The sequence below is a fragment of the Camelus dromedarius genome, chromosome 4 (assembly GCF_036321535.1).
Source record: "Camelus dromedarius isolate mCamDro1 chromosome 4, mCamDro1.pat, whole genome shotgun sequence".
NCBI lineage: Eukaryota > Metazoa > Chordata > Mammalia > Artiodactyla > Camelidae > Camelus > Camelus dromedarius.
Window position 1 is genome coordinate 93,546,247 of NC_087439.1, and position 19,481 is coordinate 93,565,727.

General features: G+C 49.1%; 1 protein-coding gene across 2 annotated transcripts in view; it reads left to right on the forward strand.

The window, feature by feature from the left end:
* Positions 1 to 15,704: 15,704 nt before the first annotated feature.
* The window catches only part of SH3BP4 (SH3 domain binding protein 4), an 82,252-nt gene continuing 78,475 nt past the window's right edge, over positions 15,705 to 19,481 (forward strand). For both annotated transcript variants that reach the window (XM_064485281.1, XM_031452454.2), the window contains exon 1: positions 15,705 to 15,840. The gene's annotated coding sequence lies outside the window, so the exon portion shown is untranslated. The remainder of the gene's footprint in view (positions 15,841 to 19,481) is intronic.

A 19,481-nucleotide genomic window follows, 5' to 3' on the forward strand; every position in this document is an offset into this window, starting at 1 on the left:
CCACATCATGATCAGTCAGACTTATCCCAGGAATGAAAGGTTGATTTAACATTTAAAAATCAATCAACATAATTTATTAACAGAATAAAGGAGAAAACCATATGATAATTTGAAGAAGTGCAAAAAAACAAAAAGAATCTAACAAAATCCAACACCCATGCATGATTTTTAGAAAACACTGTCAACAAACTGAGAACAGACATGCCCCCCCCCACAACGCTGACAAACAGCATCCGTGAAAAAACCAGCCCTGACATCGAGCTCCGGGGTCAAAGGCCGGGCGCCCTCCCCTTATGCTGGGAGCAGGGCGGTGTCTTCAAGCTTACCAACCTCGTGTTACCCTTGAGTTCCTAGCCAGCGCAACAAGGGAAGTGTAAACTACGGTGCTGCTGCAGGGAATTACAAGAGACCAAAGTAAACAGAGACATGTCACATTAATGGATTGGATAACCCCATTTTGTTAAAATGTCACATTTCCCCAAAGTGATCTACGGATATAATGGAATCCCAGTCAAAACCCCAACAAGCATTTCTGCAGTGTTTTACAAGCCGATTCTACAACTTATTTGGAAATACAAGGGCTCTAGAACAGCCGAAACAATATTGAAAAAGAGGAGCAGGTTGGAGTTAACACTACCTGATTTCAAGACTTATTATAAAGAGTTTTGTATGTATGTTATATTTTTATAATATTACATTAGTTTTTGGAAAATATAACGACCAAGGGCCAACTCTTAGAAAGCTTCTATCTATTTTCACAACTCAGGTTCCAGCAACACTGCCCTACACCTCCCGTCTCCTCTTCATCCTCTCAGCCATTTCTTTCCTGCATGTTGCTTTAAAATTTAAAATGAAGCCAATTAGCTATCTCTTTGTCTCTCTGTACTTCACCATCCAATACCCTCAGGATTTTAGATGTTCATCAAGTGACTTATCACAGTATTTTCTTCAATAGACAGCTTCTTCCCTAAGAATAATTTTAGTTCTAATCACTAAGCTAATGCAGTTTACATCTTCCTCCAGGTATGGAGGATGATAGATAGATGGATAGGTAGATAGATAGATAGATAGATAGATAGATATAAATACAGACTTTCCTTAACAATACTGCATTTTCAAGATTTCAAGATAACATGATGCTAATTATTTCACTTCCTGTTAGAAGCTTCCCAGCTTCTACGGCGATGAAGTACCTCCAGCCATACCTGCCTTCGTGAGATCCATTATAATTGGACTATGACGTCTGATATCAAATCCTTGATACGCAGCTGAGTGAATCTTTTTGACAACTCATTTTACAGTGAAAGGCAAATGACTATGCATTCAAATGGTCCATCAAACACATTTGTGGGGCGTTAAATATTCAGAAAACAGGAATGCAGTGTTAGCAGTCTTCAGGGCTCACTCGGAGCCATCCACAGTAGAAGGAGGTGGGTGTAAGCAGCCTCCATCTCCAAGTTCATTTTAAAGGGCAAATTCCTGGAAATACCAGGGGACACATATTTAGAACTTGCTCCTCAACATAATCCCGTGTCATGAAGTCTGTTACTAAAACAGCAAGACTCCAATACACATAGTTTTATATTCAATCTATTTTAGGAAACCGAGTATGAGAAATCACTAGCATTTTGTAATTTATTCCTGATTTGCCTTCCATTTCTCTAGCAAATGCATTCATCCATATGAATTTTGTCATTGGGGGATTAAAAAGAAGACAAGAAGGACACAAAGTGTGGGGCCCAGGTGTCCGCAGGTGGCCTCAGGAGCTCCCAGCTAGTCCTCCATGACTGAGCTGGGCACCCTGAGGAATGTGTTCGAGTCCCGTGCCAGATCTGGGAGGCCGTTCTGAAACAACAGACATGCTCAAGATTACCTGCAGGAAAACCTATAAAGTCCAGGGACAAGTGAGACCATGGAAGCGCTGACTCCCATCAGAGAGCTGCCCATCTGCCTGGCCTGCCCATCTGACATCCTGGACGCACAGCCGGGTGAACAGCCCACCCCTGCGACAACACACTTACAGTGAAACCCCATGGCTCACCGTTGTCCAGAGACAAACCGGCAAAGACGGAGATCTGAGCTGCTGGTGGGGAGCCTACAAGGAGCTCAGCCCTAGAGCCAAGTGATGGAGGGCAGTGGGTGGTGCTCAGCCTCCCACGCAGCTGGGAGCCTGTGAATCATCCCGGCCCCTCGGCAACGCCCTCAAAGTGGCCAAGATAAAAACAAAAATAACTGAAACAGCGCAACTTCATCAATGGACCATCCTGTGGTCCATTCTCTGGTCCTCAGGTGATGCTCTCTGAACCCCAGGTCTGCGGTGAGTCCTGTCTGTGTGAAAGCAACAACGGTGTTTAATATTTTCTATGAACATGTCTGTTGCTCTGAGATGAGAGGAGCAAACCGAATTAAACTTGGCTGGACTTTACCCTGAAGACATTGTTCTCGGCACATCACAGGGTCCTGGTTACTAAAATAATCCTCAATACTGAACAGACGAAAAGAAAACATGGAAAAAGTTGAACAATTAAAATTCAAAATAGCAGCTAAAAATAACAGTTGGGTGGATACCATATGGCAGTTCAAGAATAATTTGCTAGGTGAATTTTAAAAATAAAATTGCTACTTGAAGGGTACTGAATTTTCCGCTGGACATCTAGGAAACATATTTGTCGGCAGAATGAGTGCTTGGGACCAATCTGTTAAGTGGTCAGTTTCACTGTATCTCGGTGACATCACTCATTATTAGAACCTTGCCAAATTATTACGTTTCCATTTTCTTGGACACAGCATTGGTTTCTGTTTGTCTGTCTGCCTGTTTTTAACCAACACTCAACTAGGGGAGTGCAGAATATCCAATCTGTGGATTTCTAAGATAAATCTTAAATTCCAGGTTTTCTCCGACAGCCATTTTGGAACCGTCGCCTGTGATTAGCTACAGCTGGCTCACCACAAGTGGAAATGCCACTTTCACAATGCAAGTGTCATATTGACCTAAGAAAACAGAACCGGGCAGGACGATTGGCTGGAAACACAAGGAGACACGCTCTAAAGCTAAAAGTAAGGACTGTTAGGCTCTGCGCCCATTGTGCATTGCCTACTCGTGACCAGCTCCATCAGCGCAAATCACTTAGTCGTGGACGGCACATCGAAGCTATTACGGATCTTGTAATCGCCTATTTCCTGAGCTCGGCTTGAAGGCTTCCTTTCCCAATCAGACATCCAGCGCCTTCCCCAGAACTGCCTCCTTCACCTCAGAGAAAGAAAAGAACTGGAAGCACTTTTGGAAAACAAGTGACATAAGACAGGAGTCCTCAAGCTTGACTCCCGCGAGTGACACTGACCAGGTGACATTCACAGGCGTGACAGAGTCCCCGGGGCTTTGCTGGGTGTAAGAGTAAGACCTTGCTTGCTGGCTGTCACTCCAACCTTTCTCACCTTCCAATAAAGCAAAACACATGCAAGTCAGTGAGGATGCCATTCTGGAGGGAGCAGGTCTGATTTATCGTGAAGTAAGTCACTCAACAACTTCCGTCCCTTGCACGTGCCGGTAACAAATGACTCGGAGTGCACCAAGCCTGCGGGGTACTCCTGGCTGTTGCAGCAGCCCAGATGAAAAGAGCTGGCATGGAATGTAATGAAACAACCCCATCATCTAAGTGACATACTCCAAAAAAAAGTAGCATTTATTTTACAAGCAACTAAATATATAAAATTTAAGCCCAAAGTCTCCTTGGAAAGCTGGGTATAGGCACACTTAAGAACATCCATTCTCTCTTACCAGGTAAAACACTGACAGGCACCCGGCTGTCATGGATTACATTTTCCAAGCCCCAAACTGAAACAAATCTGCTACAGGTGGTCAAAAAACAGACAATTTACATTCAAGATGGTCCCCTAAAACCTGAGGTGTCATGAAGTCAGGCAAGGGAAGCTCTGTGCTGCTCAGCCAACATGGGGACAGAGGTGGACAGTTAGGAATGGAAGACGTTCCAGAGGGCAGAGAGGACCCCGAGTGGCCGCCCGGTCCACATAAGCATGAGGTGTGCGTGGTGGGTGTGTGTGCGGTGAGGCGGCGCGGGGCTGCGGCCAGCAGCCAGCACTGCCCCGAACCAGAGTCCCCACTCCTGCGTCTCAGGCTTCACTCTCCCCTTTGGGACTAAGGGAAGAGCCCGTCCGGCAGAGAACATGCACGCGTCCGTGGATGAAAAATGCTGCCTGCCACATCAGCAAAGGATGCTGCTGCCATCAAGCCATCTGCTGCTCCCTCCGCCCAGCAGTTTGCCTGAGGGAACTCAGGATGGAGACAGGCGGGCTGCCTGCCTGCTGTCAAGCCCTCAGCCACTGTGGCCACCCCCAACAGTGCACCCTGACGGGACTCAGGGTGGGAAAACAGGATACCGGACCTGGACAGCTAAGGTGCACAACAAAGGAATAATCTCAATGAACCCAGACTTTTGCATCTTCGCATACATAGAAAAGCACTAAATTCGTTAACTTGCGATATCTGGTTTTCTTTAATTAACAGTCAGCTTTTAATGTTCCCATTACCTGGTCTTTGTTGCAAAAGCTCCTATATGTCCTGGTTCCTCCCCTGCCTCTTCAGAATGATCTGAGAGGCTGCCTCCTCAGCTTGATTTCCTCAGAAAGGCCCCCAAATAAAACATAATTCTCAACTGTAAGGTTGTGCGTTTTTTTTTTTCAGTCGACACATCTAATTCTTGAACAAGTACTTCTAAACGTTAGAACCACTGCACAAAACATGACAGAACCGATCTACTCACAAAATAGCAGCAAAACCACAAGCCAAACAAACTTTCACCTCTGTTGTTAAAACCTCTCGAGTCCTGTGAACTCAGAGTTGCTCTGCTCCGAGCACTTTCCTAAACAGCTTTGCAAGAGGGGTCCAAAGCAATAAATATTTAGAAGGCATGTTTGCCGATAAAAATATTTCATTAATAAATATTTAAGGAAGTGAAGTGTTTCTGAAAATGGTACCACGATGAGCAATTCTTACGTCAAGAGGAAAATCTTAACTTAGTAATAAATGGTGAATCTATTTTAGTTCTTTATTTGGGGAATCCAAACTTACTCAACAAAGGGGAAGAAACTCCAAAATCTTAGGAAATGAAAATGTCTGCAAAAGTTAGGCTTTGGGGGAGCAAGACAGAAGGATGCAGACAATTGAAAGGCAGCAGATGGGGTTCTGAGGAGACGGAGGTGTTCCAGAATGATCTCCGTAAGAGATGATGGCCAAATAGAACACACACATACAGAGTTGTGTTTTGTCATTTTTCATTGTGTTTTAAAATGTATTTAAGTGAGCAAATCATTTGGAAGTTGCCTTGCACGCCCTGACGCGGTTACGCAGCACAGGAAGCTCCTGACTGACGCCACCACCCAGCCGGGACTGACGGAGCGCCGGACACTGTGAGAGCGGGTGGAACGCAGGGGCGAACGCTCTCAGCACCGGCTTTGCCCTCCTGTATTCAGAGACTCAGGAGACAGAAGTCAGCCTGGAATTTAAATAGTCTTTGGTGAGCATCGTGGAGAGAACTAGCAAGGCGTCTCCCTTCGGGGTGATGGAGGGACTCAGGCTGACCAAGCGTCCTGGTTTACTTGGCACTGTCCCAGTTTGGTACCAGAGGTCCCTGGAAACCACTCAGTCCTGGGCAAATGGACCTTAGTTGGTCACCTAGCAGGTGCTGAGGCAGGTGGGAGTGTCCGCTGCTGGGAAGGGGTGGTGAGCAGACAGCGGAGTTGTCTGCTGTTGTATGGAGCTGATAAAATGGGGTGTAAACTGGAGATGGTTGGCATGTGGCTGGTGATGAACTGGGTGCAGGGATGAGGTCCCTCCCCAAGGGAGAGAGGGCGAGACCTCTCTCATCAAAGTGAATGACTGCCACTGTCCTGGGATTGTCACTTTGACTTTGTTGACAGGTGCTAACATAGCTCCTCACTTCCTTTTTAGTTCTCGTTTACCTGACACGTGTCTACCTTTGTTTATCTCTCCTTTTATCATCATGTTTTAGGCCTGACTTTTGTAAGCAGCGTATTGCTGGATTTCCATTGTTTTTCATTCAATTTTCCCCCTTTAACTTAAAGAAGTAACCCATTTATACTCATCGTCAGCGTTTCTATCCGATCTTGCTTCTGCCATTTTGCTTCATGCTCTCTTGTGTGTTTTCTGAGTGTTTGCTTTCCGTTCTATTTTGTTTGGATAAGTTTTTTTCCCCTTTTTTCCTTCTGTTGTCTAGACTTCTCTGTGTATTGTGGGGCAAATAGCCTTTTAATTCTGTTCATTATTACATCAGAGATTTTAAAAATGCATTTAAAAGGCATTCTTAACCTTAAGGGGAACCAGTCATCAAAGTCAGCAAGGCGGCAGACCTGGTAATATCCTTTGAGGAAGACAATGGGTTTGTTTAAAAAAATACGCACCTTGATTTCAGTATGTTGAACTCTCTAGGGACCGCCACCCTACAAAGGGAGACACGGTCCAGGAAGGCAACTGGGCTGAAATGGTGGCATCTTCCCAGATTCCTCCTCACTTATTCCCTCTACGCGGCCACCAGACTGCACAGCCTCTGTGCTCTCTCCGCCTGTGCCCCCTGCTCTGCTCCGCGGCCGCCGTCCTGGTCCCAACCCGCAGCACTGCGAGCTGTGACAGACAGCTAACTGTTCTAAGTCTGATCCTCTTGTGGCCCATCCTCTGTATCCCTGACCGAGGGGACTTCTGAAGAACAGATTTCTCTATGTTCCTACTTGGCTTTGAGTCTTGAGTTTTTAGTTCAAATTACTTGGAAAGTTGATCTGTTCACCATTTGACTCTTAAGAGTACTCTTCCCCGACACACACACACACACACACACACACACACACTCATCAATCCCACCCCAGCGTCACCACAGTCGGCCCTGGCAGTATCTCCTGCTGTTCCGTATCCCTGTATCTTCCCACCTGCTGTCCCTCTGCTTGTAACGCCTAGAACCTCTTCAGTTAATGTGTGTCACCGTTCTTCAAAATACAGCCCCAGCTGGTTAAGGAGATGCTGGCACATCCATATAGAGAAACACTCTGTTCATTAAAGAGCAGGAGGCAGAGCTCTGTAAACTGCTTCAGAACCATCTGTAGGATATTGTTTATGCAAAAAAGCAAGCTGCAGAATGTTGTGCATGGGATGGTCACACTTGGGGGAAAAGAAGAATATCAGAAATATAACAGCAGAAGTAAAAGTAATTTGGTAGAAATTTTGGAAAACAAAATGGGAGGTGAGATCTTCAAAAAACAGAGGAAAAGGACAAAGAGATTAAAAAAAAATAAGTGGGGAAAAAATATAAGAAAAACAGGACCTTGATCCAGGAGGTCAAACATCCGAATAATAGGAGCTCCAGACAGAGAAAATAGAGGTTGATTTACTTCTTAGTTTATTAAGAAAGAAAAAAAATCCGGAAAAATTCCCCACAATTTGAAGATATGTGTTTCCAGAATGAAAGGACTGTTAAACTATCCATCACAAATCATAATAGATGAAGATGGATAAAAAACATAAGGAAATTTGCTCAAGAAATTTCACAACCTGGAAACAAAGAGAAGTTTCTAAGTATCTCAAGAGAGAGAAAATACACATCCATAAGATGAGATCTGCACAACAGATGTTAAAAAGCTGGTCTCTCTGGATGATGTGATAAAATTCCTGTTAATAGCCACCTCACTCACTCATGATTTCCTGTGTTTTCCCTTCTCTTTGGTTGCCAGGATGCTCAGAGTACAATTCTACACTCAACTGCAGGCACTCTGGTCAGTCAAGTTTTGCTGGGGAAAAAATTCCCTTCACCCTTAATTTGTATTACAAGGCTCTTAAACATTTATTCTCCTTTTAATGGCTTTATAGCCTATGTATTATTTATCCTAAACTGTCTAAACCCTTTTAGATACATGTGCATGAAAAATAAGCCTGAAGGAAGATTTCCTTTCTTTCCATCACACCTTTCCAGGTGTGCCCAGCCCCTGATGGGGGCCTCCCTGCAGTCCAGGGCATCTCAGTTTCTGGCAGTCACCCCATCTCCTGGACTGTTCTTTCCTGCTCTCTGAACCACTGATGATCTTCTTTTGCAGTGGTTGTCATGTCTGGAGAAAGGAAAATAACTAATCTAGACTTTTTAATGTAGTTTTTAATTGTCTGTTTCCTCTACTAGATTTTAAATTCTGTGAGCACATACCTACCCCTGGCTGTATTCCCCATGGCTACAACAATGCCTAGCACGTAGAAAGCTCTTCTATTTATCCACTCAAGCTGCCATGCAAAATATCACAGACTGGGTAGCTTAAATGAGAGAGATTAATTTTTTCACAGTTCTGAAGTTTGGAAGTCCAAGATCAAGGTGCCTGGAAATTTGGTTTCTGGTGAGAGCTCTCTTGCTGGCTTGCAGAAGGCCACCTTCTCACTGTGTCCTCACAGGGCCTTTCCTCTGTTGGCATGGAAGGAGAGAGCTCTCTGGTGTCTGGTCCTATTCTTATAAGGACGCCAATCCTGTTGGATGAGAGCCCCACCTTTATGACCTCGTTTAACCTTAATTAACTCCTTCAAGACTCCGCCTCCAAATACGGTCACAGCAGAGTTAGGGCTTTAACATGGGAATTTGGTGGGGACACAATTCAGCCTATTACAGCACTTACATATTTGCCAGGAGCTTGAGGGGACTTCAGAGATGATCCAGTCCATCTATTTATTTGGCCCATACCTAGAGAGGAAATGTGACCTATTCAGGATCACACGGGCAGCAGTGGGCACACCAGGGACCACAGGCCCCACTTGTAAGGAAGCAGCAGCAGGTGAAGAGTTGCTGCTGAAGAACATCTGGTGTTAAAAAGACCCGGGTTCGAGTCTCCGATGTGTCACTTTCCAGCCACGTGTCATCCTGCCCAAACCCATTTAATCACTGAGGGTGACCTTTGTAAAAATGAAAATAACATGAGGTTAAGCCTGTAGCATAACATCTGGCATGCTAGGAGCACTCAGGAACCGTTAGTTAAAGTGGACTCAATATTTCCTGGGGAAGGGCTGCCCTAGAAAGCATGTTTGGAATCTTAACACAATGGAGATCATTTGTGCCTTTGACTCTCTCTCTTTTTTTTTTTTTTTTAACCCTCTGCTTGATTTAATACTCCTGCTGTTGCCTTCTTGAAATTCTTTTTTTTTTTTTTTTAACTCTGTGCTTGGTTTAATACTCTGCTGTTGCTTTCTTGAAATTCTTTTTTTGGCGGGGGGAGATGGGGGAGGTAATTACGTTCACTTCATTATTTATTATTATTTTTTAATGGAGGTACTGGAAATTGTACCCAGGACCCTTTGACTGTTTTTGCAGCTGTCTGAGAAATAAGAACCAGAGGTGAGAGGATGGAGAGTCTCCAGGCCCAGGCGGGACGGTCCACCTGCCCAGCACAGAGCAGAACAAACATCAGCAGGAGCTTCCCATGGAAACACCTGATGAAGACAGAACTTTGAGTGAGTGTGTACACAGAGTGCCGATCACCCGGGGCCGTAGAGTCCTCATCTGACAGATGCAGTAACAAGGACGCAGTCCCAGGGTCCTAGTGCTTAAGTTCCGCACCGTGGCTTCTAGGAGGAGGGACCAGAAATTGGTGTCAGACCCCTCGGGGTCTTTCTTGTGTGCAGCATATAGTTATGCATGTTTAATATGTGACAAGTCTTGATTCATCCTTCAAGAGCAAGTGTTTTTGCTGCTGTCTAAAAGAACCTCTCATACATTAGACTCCAGAAACAGACGGATCCCATCCCCATGTCTATGCAATTCTAATGCTCAAAGTGGAAACAAAAAAAGTACCATCATCCCCTTTCCAGGTGCATTTGGACAGAGAGTCTGTCTGATTCTCTCATGGCGGTTCTCTCTGAACATACCTGGATATCTGGAGAGAGGTCGGTGTTCCCTCTGTAGGTTGCCTGCCCCCTGCTCTCTGCCCTACCCAAACCCTAATTTGGCCTTGTCTGGGGAAGACTGGCTGGAGCCCTTCAAGGTGATACACTGAAAAATCAGCTCAAAAGAGATTACTGGAGAGGGACTACCCCAAGGCCAAGCCCAGAGTGGGTCACGTCCCAACACTGCCCCCTCCTCCCAGGTAGTGGTTCTAGCGATGCTTGGATCCCGGCTGACCCAGAGGGAAGTCTGCCTGACAGCTTCAGGACTCATCTCCGGGACTTTCAGACAAGCAGTGAGGTCTACTGGCGGCTGGGGAAGAAAGAAGCAAGAGGTCGAGACCGACAAACATGGCCTCCTCTTGGCACCAAGTGAACTGGAGAAACAATAGGTCATGTGCACTGATCAGTGGTTGGAAGCTGCGTCCAGGTTGGGTCAGGAAGGTGCCCTGTGTGCACCCTGACACCTAACTGATGACCTAACACTCTGTAGAGCCATTGCTTGTTCCCACGGCTGTACATCTCGTACTCAAAGGATCTGTAATGTACTTACCGTCCTCTCCCTAGCTCCTAGTACGCTGCCTGGCATACAGCAAGCCTTCTAGGCATACGCGTTAGATGAATGACTGCATAAATGAGGAAGGAGATGAATATTTATTTAGAACTATTTCTAGACGTTTCCTGAAAGCCACGGAACTCCTTTCAGCTGACATTTTTGTCTAGCTCCCTTCTGGATTCTGCATGAGAGAATCACATGCTCTGGTGATATCCTAGTCATGGCCTCGTGTGTGTGAATTAATTAAAGGTGAGAAGAAGGATGGACAGCTCAGTGTCACGGCGCTTTAGGGTGGGAAGGATAGAGGCTTCTAAGGATGGCAAATAGGTTGCCCAACATTTTCTAACGAAACAAAAATGCTCTTCTTAAGAGTTAATGTTTCATTGAATTCTTGGCAAAGCAGCTTTTCCTGAGCTGCAGGGGGAGTGGCAGAGGATGGAACAGCATCTAAACACCCCTTGATTCTCTGAATCTCTGCAGGGTCACTGGACTTTGGGGGCCCAGCATCTGTGAATCTCTCTGCTTTCACCTCTCACCATTCTCCACCTCACTCTGTCACTCCAGCCGCACTGGTGCCGTGTCAGTTCCAGAAGCACGAAGCCCTTCCTAGCCTCAAATCTGTGCACGTGTTGTTCCCTCTGCCTGGCATGCTCCTTCCACTTTGGGTCTGCTGTCACCTCCCCTGAGGACCCTCTCTAGCCGTCCTACCTGGGTCAGGTGTCTCTTGTTCTCTCCCGTCTCAGCCCCTGGTGCTTCGGTTTAGAGTGCAACCACCCACAGGCACGTCCCTCTCTTTCTGTCTCAAATCACCCCTGGGCTCTCAGTGCCAGCAAAGCAGAGCGGCTTCAATTTTGCCCAGCCTCATATTCACAGGGCGGAGCCCCAGGCCTGGCACACAGGTGTTCAATAAGGATTTCTCAGGTGCTCAAATATCACGCTTTGTGACTCACGCAAGGAGCATCTTCTCTCTAAACTGAAATCCACAGAGGCTACTCAGCCAGGCTTGGGTCTTCACAACAGCCCCCTCTTCACAAGCTGAGTCAGAGACTTGAAGTTCCATTCGGCCACACTGATGATGCAATTCCTAGTCTATAGATTCCACTGGAGAACTTCCTTATTTCCTTTTCTCCCTCAGCTGTGTTTCGTATCTTTCTGTTCTATTTGCCCCTCGACACGGGCGTTTTGGTCATTATTGATTTCCCATCACTGGAGGAACGTTATTCTTTTTATTTTCTTGTTGAGGACGCCCGCATGCGTAGAGTGATACATTCATGATGAGCCCGCATGCGATTTCTGAGTAGTTACTTCCTAACGAGAAGTGTATTTTACAGGTGGCCAACGTGCTGTAATGTCAGCAAGCTTTGGTGACGTTCGGGGCATATATGCCCCTTCCGAGCTATTCTTGTTTGAGCTGCTGTTTCTGGTAGCACTGTGTCCACCTTGGGGAGCCCATAGGATGAATGTTCAGCGGTGGTGGTTGGTGTGGATTAAGCTTACACTGTTGCTGGCTTAAACACCAGGGCTGCCATGTTGACAGTCTGAACCCACCTCTAACTTCCCCCGCAGTTTACTTTCCTGCACACAAGAGACCTCTCAACACAGTGCTTTTTCCTATGCACTGAGTACATCCCATGGTACAGGAGCCCACACCCATGGAGGATTTGGCAGGTGAAATCCATTCATGAAGTCCGAAGGTCACTTCCCTGGATTCTGATCAAACTTTTCCTGCAGAGCATCATGGTCTGCCCCTTGGTACATATGATGGCTTGCAGAAAGGTATTTCTGTGCACCACTGACATAAAACTAGGACCGTTCTCTTGGGTTTTATGTGAGTCAAAAAATAACTGGTAAGGGTGTGTGGGTATAAATATAAATAAATGCTGTATGCTTTACCCTGAGCAATCTGCACACATTATCTCTTTTAGTCCTTGCAAGGGTTGTATCTCAGGATGAGAAAACACCCAGCCATTAAGTGATGGTGGGGCTGGCACTCAACGCCAGGCAGCCTGATCTCAGTACTCACCACATTCAAGTTTTTCTCTATTTATTTGTGCATGTCTACACTCGTGTGTGTACATATGTACACACCCACAGCACACACATATATCATAGACATGTGCACACACACACTAACACATATGTAAATACTTAAGAAAGGTTTCTGGATGGACAGGTAACAGCACAGTTAACCACAGGATCTTGGGAGAGGTTATGAAATTCTGGATCAATGCCTACTTTTTACTCTACACACTAATCGTTTGAATCCTTTGACACAAACGTGTATTACTTTTGTACTTAGAAAACCAAGTTATTGATTTTGCTGCACATGTTCCCCCTAGAAATGCTTACTGAGTGATGGAATGTTATGAATGTTACAAATAGCTCATATTTCTTTGTTTCATTTGTCTTTGTAGTGAAAACTGGCAGAAAGAGAAAGCATGAAGTTAACAGGGAGCAACGTCGTGAGATCTCCTTGTCTTCCAGACCAGGAAAGACGGAACAGTCCAGACAACTCACATCTGGCCATACGATGTTGTCTCCCCAGCTCATTCCAGCCTCAAATGCACAAACTACAGGAGTAAGAGTACAAGAGAGTATGTGTGTGCCTGTTTTGCAACTCTTTTTGTACATTCTGACTCCTATAAATCCCTCTCCTAGGATGCAGGCTGCTTTGAGGATGCTCACTGCACAACGATCCCGCGTGCTGTTGGTACAGCTACAGGCAACGTGCACCACTGCTCTCGGCCCACACACCCCCACCCCCACCCCAGGTGAACCAAGCAGGTGCTTCGTTTATTCACTCTGTAGCCTGCATTTCCCTGACGCTTTGTTCTTCATGAAGTTTGATGCCTCTTCCGCCCTCGCTACTCAGTGGACTCAGATATTCCCAGCCTGGATCTTGGCTTTCTTATGTGACTGCTTTTGTAGTTTTGCCCTTGTCCCTTTCCTCAGCGTGGCTGCTGAGTTTTTTCTGGCATTGGGACATTCGTGGTGCTTCTAGGAATTGTTTTTCATACCTTTTGTCCATTTTCTATGGGTTTGCCTTGTTCAATGCCTTACAGGCATTTTTACATGGTAAGGATGTTAGTCATTGGGAACAGCAGTAATAATAGTAGCTAAAACAAATTGAATGCTACTCTGTGCCAGGCATCCTGCTAAGCACTTCACATGTTGCACTGAATTTCATGCTCATTTAGGAAACTGAGTCACAGAGAGGCAAAATACCTTTCCAGAGATTCAAGCCCAGCAGGCTGGCTCCCAGGTCAGTGCTCCAAATGTGTTCCTATACCACTGAGGACTCCCTGGGCCCCCATACACCCTAGACACCCTCCTCCTTCCCCTCTGAGGTTTTTCTACCTGCCCCTTCAAGGTGACTGCCTCCCTTTGAAATTTGCAGCATACATTTTAGGGCTAATGGTATCCATTTTCAGGAGTTCAGTTGTCGCAACACATAGATGACATCAAAATCAGAACACCAATCTCACCCTTCCAGAACCATGTCTCTGTCTTCCTGTGTCTCCTTTGAAAATTCAACATGGATCTCAAATCGGGGCGGTAGCAAACCAGATTCTTTAGGTAAAGGGAGGTCTCCAAGACTGAGGGAGCTGCAAGGGCTTCAGATCCAGAAAATTCAGGGTTTGAATTTAGACTCATGCCCCATGGGATGATGATGGAGCACACAAGGTCTAAAGTCACCCGTGAAATGGGAACCATAATATATCTGCCTTCAGGGTAATGGTGAGGAATGAATGACTCAAGGGGTATGTAGCTCTGAGCACGGAACAACAAATACTAGCTTTTTTCCCCTAAAGACCTGTACTTCCCCCTGATTTCTGCACTATTCCCAGTCCTGTAGTAGGGTGGCTGGCAGTCCCCAAAATGGTTAAAGCCCAGCCTCCGGAGTGACTTGGGTCAAATTCTGGTTCTACCAGTTTCTTGCTGCCAAATTAATCCTCCAACGTTCAGTCCACATTTGCGTGAAATGGACTAGTGAGAGTAATCCAGTGTGGGATTTTTTGAGGATTAAACATGCCAGTCCATGGAAAGTGCTTGTCACACAGCAAGTGGTGTGTTCATTTACCGAGCATCTATTGAGCGCCTACTACATGCCAGGCATGTTCTAGGCGCTGGTGATCCAGCGATGTGCCGGCCAGAGAAAGTGTAAATGGCTAGACGGTCTGTATTTCATTCGCATTCTGCTTAGCAGGAAGTACTTTGGAATTTTCAATGTGACTGTCTTTTTTCTTGTTCTTACTTTATAAACTGCGCTTGTTCTCACAAGTCTCGCATCTACCTTCCTTCCGCGGTCCTAGCAAGCGTGTTTTAAGAAGGGTTTGAGAATTAGGCGCCACCATCCGCCTGGTCTACGCCAGCCTGCGGAGCCGAACCTCACCCAGGGCTCTCTGCTTGGGGTTCCCAGAGAAGGGGTGGGAGGATGGGGATGCCGAGGGCACAGGAGTGCAGACAAAACGTTGCAATGAAACAGCCATCTCTAGATCGGCTCGGTACCAGGGACCACGATCCCGGGGACGCCCGGGCGCCAGGACCTCGCTTCCGGGCCGGCGCCCGAGGAGGAAGAGGATGAGACGCCGGGGCTCCGGGAGACGGGGCGCCACATCCCGCCTGCGCGCGCTCGCCCGCCCGGCCTTCCAGTGGTCCCGGCTCGGCCCAGCCGGTCCGCACTCGCCCCGCCCCCGAGAACCACACCCCGCCCAGGCCTCCTGGTGGCCCCGGCTCGCTCCTCCCCCAGCCTCCAGGCTACAACGGCTCGACCCCGCCCCTGGCTTATCCACTCGCTCCACCTCTCGGAGGCCTCCGCTAGGCACCGCCCCTCGACTCTAGCCACGCCCTTACTCACTCACGCCCAGCCCCTGCCTTTCGGCCGCCGTCTAGACCCCGCCCCCTCCGACGTTGCTCCGCCCCCTACTAGTCCACACTCCGCCCCCGCCTCCAGGAGGCCTAGACTTCGACCGGTGGCCTCCTCTTCCCGGTTTTCCTCCCACCCACCCCCCAGTCGCCGCAGGACGCTCGGCTCAGACTCCGCCCCCGCCCCTACGGCCCCGCCTCTGGCCCCGCCCCCCGAGACCCCGCCTGGGCGGGGAGACCACCCCTGTCGCCCGCTCCCAGGACCCCGCCTAGCACGCCCCGCCCCCGCCCCCGCGGCCCCGCCCCGGCGCGGGGACCACCCTCCGCCCGCGGAGGCGGGAGCCGAGCGCTCCGGGCACTCTCGGCGGTCCCGGCCCATCGCCGCCGCGCGGTGGTTCCCGCGGATCCGCGCGCGCCCCCGGCCGGGCGAGCTCCCAGACCGCGAGGAGAGGCGCAGGAGCCCGCGGGAAGCAATGCGAGCCAGGTAGGCAGACTGCGCGCCGGGCTGTCCCCTGCGGGCCGCTCCAGCCCGGCGCCCGGCCTCGCTCCCCTGGCTCCTGCTGGGGCTCGGCGGGTTTGCACACCTCGCGGGCGCCAGTCGTTCCCCGGCCCCTGAGTTCGGGGCCCCGTGGTGCCTGGGCGGCGGCTGGCGCCGGACAGCTTCGGGAAGCCCCGCGCGCCCCTCGTGCTTCCCCGGGGGTCCGGTCACCGCGGCGCGGAGGGACGAGCAGGCTGAATTCCGGGCGCCAAGCCGCACTCACATCCCCGCGTGCGTACGGCAGATCCCCTCCCCTGGCCCTCGCGCTTCCCGGGGCCGGTCCTGAGAGGTGGCCCTCCTCGGCGACCGGACGCGTCCTCGGGGCGCTCGGCTCGCGGGGCGGTGGGGCGCTCCGAGGACTGAAGGAGCCCTGGGGAGGAGGGAAGGGCTCGCGGTCCTGGGTTAAACTTGGTGACAAAGCATATTTCAACTTAAGTCCCTCATTTAAGGATGGAAATGAAAACCCCGGTTGTAGCTTGGCCGTCTGGTGACCGAGCAGCCGCGAGGTGACAGCGCCGGCTGCGGGCGGGTGGGGACCGCCGGGAGAAAGAGGCACGTTGCTGAGCGGTGTTTCCCGGGAAGCCCTCTCCGCGGTGCAGATGGGTTGGTCTGTAGGATCCTAACCTTGGAGTCTGGAGGCTCCGAGCCCGGGGCGGGTCATGCAGCCAGGGGGACCAGGCCGCGCTGGCCTTTCTCCCGGGTGTTGGGCGGCCGGAGGTGCAGCGAGATAGCGTCCAGGCTCCCTGCGTGCGGAGAGGCCAGTGGAGCCTCACTGAGCCATGAGATTTAAAAAGGGAACACTGGGCTGGATTTCATTCGTGTTTATTCTTTCAAAGTTAGTGCAGCAGATCCGTACTGTCTGCTTTATCAGTATGAAGAAGTTCGCGTAACTTCGGTTCTGATCACAAAAGCAATGTATGTTCTGGGTAGAAAACAGAAATACAAACAGTAAAACAGAAACCGTCACTGACCCCACAGTTACTCCGAGCCTCAATATTTGCATTCTTTAGTATTCACATTTCACAGGTTTGCCAATTTAATCCTTAAGTTTACAACTGGAGCCTCCCTTGCCTAAAGGAAAGCAGTGCCTTTGTGCGACTCTCCCCTTCCCACTCTGCTCCACGTGATTGAGCACCAAAGTTTGGGTTTACCGGCCTGGCTCCCTTCTCAGCACGCTGTGAGTCCCCTTTCCGGTGGGTGGTGTTCTCCGTCCCTTCTGTAGGCCTGAGATGGAGAGAGACAGAAGCCAGTAGTCAGGTGGACCACTGGCTCAGGCTGGATTGGCTGTGGTTTTGGTTCCTTGCCTTGTAAAAATGCAGGTAATGATTCTCCATCTGCTTCTCAGGGCACCATAAAAATTAATGTGTGGTTTGCAAAGCATTTTGACATCCTTGGTTGGACAGCGGCTGTACTTTGAGGGCCTGGGGAGCGTTTTGCTCTTCTCCGTTGCTGTCGTCATCAGATAAAACAGTCTACCTCCCACCTGGCCATCCTGACCAGGAAACAGATGCCATCCGTTGTGAGTGTCCGCTGGAGCCTGGAGAAGGTTCCCGATTCCCTGCTCAGTACAGCCTGCCGAGCCCCTCAGAAAATGGGAGACAGAACACCCAAATCGGCCTACCCCCACCCCCTGCTTTCTGCACATGGGCAGATGTGGGGAGTGTAAGAGGGTTTTGACACTAAGGGCCCCAAGGTTCACAGGCCTGATGCCTGTCCATCTGGAATGCCGAGGCCACCTTGATCCAAGAGGGAACAGTTAGTTCTGGGAGAAGGACTCGGACAGGGAACAACCCTGGCTTCCTAAGGATTTGTTTTATGGCTCTCTTGTTTACGACACGAACAATGACCAGCTCAGATCTGCGGTGCCTGAGACGCTTCTGTGAGCTTTAATTTTTTTCCTGTTGTCCCAAGACTCAGGCCCCATGCTTTAGGGGCCTTTTAAAACCATCAGTGGGGACCCAGATGATTTGCTCATGCCAGAGACTGAAAGCCAAGCGGAGGGAGGTGCCGCACAGGCTGCCTTTTGCTCCCCTCGCAAAGAAGCCGCGATGGAGGATCCTCTTTCTGTAGCAGGTCTCATGGACTCCAGTTTGTCATTTGATAGTTTCATTTTTTTTTTTTATTGTCACTCCCACCAGCACTTTGTAGCTGGTCACAGCCTAGACACGGGGGAGGGTTTCCGAAGGACCCAGAAAAGTGGGCTGGAGAAGTTGCTGCTAGGTGTCCTTCCAGGCTCATCGGCTGTTAAAACTGTGCCCCTAATTTTCTCGGTGCTGGGAGGAAGGGGGAGTCTTCCTGGATTTTCTCCTTTGCTGCTGTTTGCTAACTCGATTTCTGGTTACCCAGCAGCCTGGAATTGTTTTCCTGCGGGCTGCTTCAACAGACTTTTTTTTCTTATTCAGTCTGATAATAAGACATGCTAATGTGACTGGGGTTTACGCCCCTGGGTCCAGGCTGCAGTTCCTGCATTTCAATCCTTGCCATCTGGGCCAGTTAAGCGTGGGAGGGGTGTGTGCCCTTTCTTCTTCCAGAGGAGGGAGCCACTTGGCGTCCCTCAGCTTCTTCGGGGAGCCCTTGACCCAAACAAGATTAAGAACCACTGAGTTGGGCCCTTGCTGACCTCATCCCGGGCTCGGGGCAAACCTCCGTGGCTCCCTGTTTGAGGTACCAGCCTCGTGCCTGCCTCGTACCTGACCGAGTAGAAGTTGTTTAGCCGGTGGGCCCTGTGCCAGCCACGTGGGTTTCCCTTAGCTTTGTTAGTTTCGAATTTGACACCTGAATTGGGCCGTGTGGCGATTTTTCTTCTGAGAATTGGAGTCAGGCCCCAAGAATATTTCCTAAGGCCCTAGAGATGGGCACTAGGACTTCTTTGTCCTGAGGTCACTGCCTGACAGCCAGGAACTGGGAAGGGTCACCGAGCAGCTAAATAGACTTCACCGTCACAGCCTGTGACTGCCTGGCCAAGAGGGACCCTGGGGCCATTCAGTATTGACCCTCAGTTTCCAGCGAGCTGGGTCTCCTGGTCTCCCAGCTATTTTTACAATAGAAGCCCCACATCCTGCCTTCACGCTCTGGAGAGTGACCGAAAAATAATTCACCGAGGCCCCAAACCCCAGGGGACCATCCAGCTGCTGACTGCATCTTTCAGGGGGGCTGAGCCTCCTTCTCGGTGGGCTCCGAGGGCACCGTGTGTCACACAGCAGCACCCAATGCCATCAGGACCAGCATCTTAGGGGGAAAGATATCAGTATTCAGCCTTTAAAAGGCAAGAGGACGCCGGAGGCATTTTAGAAATAAGTGTGTGATGAAATTCCTTATAGGGCATCACCTCCTCCCATCCTCTAGGTGAACCAGTACCTTCCCAAACCATCAGTAAGCAAATTCGTACTTGTGGGGATGGAGTGGTGTACTGAGTTCTGCTAGCTTAAGTTGGGATATGAGGTGTCTTAATGGGTAGAGGTCGGTATCACTTGCTGAGGGCTTATGATGTGCCAGGTCCGGTGTGCACACACAGAAACTATGCTGAGGGGTTCCGTTTTATGGGGAAGCTCTGAGAATCAAAGTACCTCTCCAGCATCCTCGTCCAG